The sequence below is a fragment of the Artibeus jamaicensis genome, unplaced genomic scaffold, assembly GCF_021234435.1.
Source record: "Artibeus jamaicensis isolate MK-2021 breed Jamaican fruit bat unplaced genomic scaffold, CSHL_Jam_final contig_1085, whole genome shotgun sequence".
Taxonomy (NCBI): Eukaryota; Metazoa; Chordata; class Mammalia; order Chiroptera; family Phyllostomidae; genus Artibeus; species Artibeus jamaicensis.
The window spans coordinates 2,138,260-2,143,140 of record NW_026521214.1 but is presented as its reverse complement, the minus strand read 5'-3'; positions in this window follow the sequence as shown (position 1 = coordinate 2,143,140).

Below are 4,881 nucleotides of genomic sequence, written 5' to 3'. Positions count from 1 at the left end.
CGGCACGCCCACTGAGCGATCTGCGCATGCCCAGGGCTCCAGTACTACACATCGTAAGGACCAATCCCCGGCCGGGTTGGTCCACCCCGCAGACACTTGGAGGTCCCAACAAATATTTCCTACTCGGCCTAGTGGGGCATGGCCAGGTTTCCAGGTCCAGTCCTTTTTTCCCTCTGGACCCCCATGGCAAAAACCGTACCACCTCCGACCTCCCACACCTTAATCCCAACTGCTTCCCGACTCAGAGCCTCCTCCCAGGCACACCTCCCACCTTTCCTGGCCCCGCGGCTTCTGTTTTCCCAGAAGCAGCACCAGTCACCACCAGCGGTGTCCAACCTTTTGGCTCTCTGGGCCACAAGTCAAATACACCAACACTAATGAAAACTAAATGATAAGCAAAAGAAAAAAGGTTTCAAGTAAATTTACGATTCCATAAATCATTGGGCTGCATTCACAGCCATCCCTGACGGGTTGCACACCCTAGCACGCTCTAGCACCAGGGTGTGCTTTGTCACCTCCTGTCCGTAAACCTTTTCCTGCTGAGATGTTCCTTCTAAAATTGATCTTCTGGCCCCTGGCTGGCGTAGTAGCTCAGTGGATTGAGCGCATTCCTGCGAACCAAAGCATCGCAGGTTTGATGCCCAGTCAGGGCACATGCCTGGGTTACAAGGCCAGGTCCCCAGTATAGAGTGTGCTGGAGGCAACCATGCATTGATGTTTCACTCCCTCTCTTTCTCCCTCCCTTCCCCATCTCTCTAAAATAAATAAATAAAATCTTTAAAAGATAAAATAAAATTGATCTTCTGGAACAGAGACAGAATCATGGATAGGTGGGGAATTAAAAAGTATGAATAGGTAGTTCCAGAAGAGCCAGGAGGGTGTAAAGTACAATATGGAAAATGGAGTAACCAAAGAGCTTACCCACAAAACCCATAGACATCAACAATGGTGCGGGGATGGTCTGAGGGAGTGGGAGGTGCTAGGTGGAGGGGGGCAGTGGCGAAGAATCATGATGACTTTAACAGCATAATCAATGAAATACAATGAAAATAAAATTGACCTTCTTCTGGCTACCAGGTCAGTACTTCCAGCAATGAAGAACAAACAATATATAAGAATTTAACTTCTGGCCCAGACTGGGGTAGCTCATGAGTTGGGCACTGTCCTGTGAAGCAAAAGGTTGCTGATTGGATTCCTGGTCTGGGCACATGCCTGGGTTTCGGGCTGGGTCCCTGGCTGGAGTGTGCACAAGAGGAAAGGGATCAATGCTTCTCTCTCACATCCATGTTTCTCCCCATCTCTTTCTCACTCCATCACCCTCTCCAAAAATAAATAAATATCTTTTTTTGAAAAAAGAATTTAACTTGTTGCCAACAAGTACTCTTGTCCCCAGTTAATCTACCTCTGCCTTGCCAAAAAGGTGAAAACTGGCCCTGGCCGGGCAGCTCTGTTGGTTGGAGCACTATCTATGTACCAAAAAGTTTGCAGGTTTGGTCCCAGGTCGGAGCACTTACCTAGGTTTTGGGTTCAAACCCCAGTCGGCGCCCCTACGAGAGGGAAGGGGCCAATGTTTCCCTGTCACATCAATGACTCTCATTCCCTCTTTCTCTCACAATAAAAACATATCCTCAGGTGAGGATTTTTTTTTAAAATAGGTAAAAACTTGCCTTCTCCTGTGCAGAGGGTGGGGGTAATGGACTTTGAGGTCTGATCCAAGGCACAGCACCTTCCTCATGCCAGTTACCAGATTTTCCTTCTACATTCTAGCTACTTCTTCTTGGGGTTTTCCCCTTACCTTTTCATTGACATTCCATAAAAATCCACCCACTCAGCCCATGCTGGTGAGGCTCAGTAGATTGAGTGCTGGCCTGTGAACTAAAGGGTCGCTGGTTTGATTCCCAGAGTAGGGCACACGCCTGGGCAGCAGGCCAGGTCCAGGTCCCTGGTTGGGGAGACGGGGTGTGAGAAGTAACCACACACTGATGTTTCTCTCCTTCTCTTTCTCCTTCCCTTCCCCTCTCTCTAAAAATAAGTGAATAACCTCTTTTTAAAAAATTAAAGTGAAAAATAAATAAATAAAATCTTTATGTGACCTTATGTGGAAATAGGGTCTTTGTGGATATAATAACCAGGTTAAGATGAGGTCACGGGGGTGGGTCCTAATGCAGTGTGACTGCAGTGTTTACACAAAGAGGAAAACATGCCAGGTGAAGACAGACACCCAGGGGAATAAAGTCTCCGGACAACCGAGGCCCAGAAGGAGGTGTCTGAGGAATGCCAGGGATTGCCAGCCACACCCAGAGCGAAGGGCGAGGCAGGCACCAATTCTCCCCCAGAGCCTGCAGACAAGGTGCAGCCCACTGACGCCGTGATTTCAGACCTCCAGCCTCCAGAACCATTAGACAATCAGTGTGTGTTGTTCTAAGCCACCCAGTTTATGGGACTTTATGAGGGAAGCCCCAGAGATCTGCTTGTTGGGACAAATGAACACATCTCCCCACCTCCACCAATCTGTGGTCACGAGGGAAAGGAGAAGGGGAAGCAGACCCACTCCTCACCTGGAGAAGTTCAGGGCAGGAACTCAGATAGAGCCCCTGACCCCCCCCCCCCCCCATCGTGTTCCCACCTGCCCCACTCTGTTCTGTACAGTGGGGGATCCCCACACGCACAGGTATGCGTGCCCCAAGCCAAATACCCATGCTTCCCTCCCCCACCCACCCACACCTTGGCCACCCTTCAGGCCTCTGAAGAGCAGACGGGGGGTGAGGGCTGGGCAGGCTCTGGTCATGCCTGCCCCTGGGAGATTGGAGGTGGGAGGACGTGTGCCCGTGGTCTTGCAGATTCCTCACCCTGGCCCTCTAAAGCTCAGGCCCAGGGTGCTGCCCTGGGGCTCGGCCGGCAGCCTCCACGTCCAGCATGTGCCCATCAGCAGCCAGGGCCTTTGCTGGTAGCAGCAGCGTCTCACTCAATTCTCATCCCAGTTTAAAGGTGAAAACACCAAAGCACAGTAACACCGAAGTGTAGTAAATTGAAACAATCTGTCCAGGGCTACGAGGTTAATAAAAACTGGATATCTGGGATCACATCCCGGCCTGTCTGTCCTGGCCAATGAGCCTCAGCTGATTGGAGGATTGTGATGTAACGGAAAGGTTGTGCATTCCATTCCCACGGCACATACCCAGGATGCGGGTTCAATACGCCACCCACGTGCGTGCGACCCCTGGTCCTGGCACATATGGCCCCAGGTTTGTGCACAGCCGAGAAGCAACCAATCCATTCTTCACTCTTACATCGATGTTTTTTTCTCTCCCTTCTTCTCTCTCCAAAAAGCAATTTAAAAGAATGTCCTCAAGTGAGGAGAAACATTTCTTTAATCGTGGTCTGTTTGACTGCCAGACCCCTCCTCTCCCCATCATAGCCTGCTTTTCCCGAGACTCCATGTAAATCAGTAAACTGCCAAACCCTTAGTAGACATTAAAAACAGTTAAACAAAGCAGATGTTAAAAAGCAAACACTACAGTGATCAAAGCAATTTAGTACCAGAGAAAGAAGAGATGGGCCTGGAAATAGACCGAAATACAAATGAAAATTTCATATACAACAGAGGCATTTTATTCTTATTTATTTATTTATTTATTTATTTATTTATTTATTTATTTATTATTTTAATTTTATTAAAGCAGGGGACAGTGAAATGACGAAGAACCCGAGACAGAAGCAGCAACAGGGAAGAGCTTAGGCGGGGCTGCCTGGCTCTCCAGAAACGTTACATAGGAAAGAAGTGAGCCTGGTGGGGCTGCTGGCAGCTCACTGGGACGTCAGGGGAAAGGGGCCCTGGAGACAGGTTCAGGGGGTCAGCCCAAAACAAGCTGTCGCTGCCCATTGCTCCCCTGGTTGCAAGTCTCATGGGGTCCCTTAGAGTTTAGAAGATGCGCACCTGAGAGGGAAGAATCACTTAGGTGTGCTCCCAGCAGGGAGCGTGCCCCAACAGAGGCATTTATTTTTATTTTTCCTATTGATTGATTTTTAGAGAAAGGAAGGGGGAAGGGGAGAGAGAGAACGGGAGTGAGAGCGAGAGACATCAGTTGGTCCTTTCACTTATGTATGCATTCATTGGTTGATTCTTGTATGTGCCCTGACTGGGCACCAAACCCACAACCTTGGCATAGTGGGACAAAGCTCTAACCAACTGAGCCACACAGCCAGGACCCCAACAGAGGCATTTTAAATGAATGGACAGAAAGAGAAAAAATTCAGTAAGTGGCAGCAGGACAGGGGCTAGCCATCTGGAGGAAGGTCAAGCTCACTGTTTGGAGCTCTGGGACCCTCCCTTGCTCCTACAGTCACATTAAACCTGAAGGATCAAAAATTTGCATATAAACAATGAAAGCACGCAGGTGCTCAAAGGTTTCCTTCAAACAGCAAAAACTTTTCTAAAGCAGTATGAGACAACTCTATAGAAAAATTAGACTAGAATAAAACAGGGAATTAACAGGAAAAAAATCCACAAATGACCTGTCAAAAGATGAAATATCCAGTTTCCTTCCAAACTAAAGAGATGTATATGAGAACAAGACACCACTTCTCCCTCCTGGGTCCCCACCCCTCCTCTCCCTGTAACAGGTTGCCAAAACCTGGGCTCGGCAAGTGATGGAGACACCACCCGCGCAGCTGTCCATTATGACCCTTGGAGGACAGTGAACAATACTGCGCATGTCAAAATTATACATGTTAGGAACTTATCTCTGGATAGACCCACAAAAGTACCAAAGCTATTGTACAATATTCACTGAAAACTTAATGAAAAGTAGTAAACACACTAAAAACAAACTAAAGTCCACCAGCAGGGACTGTCTAAATAAATTATGGACAGTCATACAA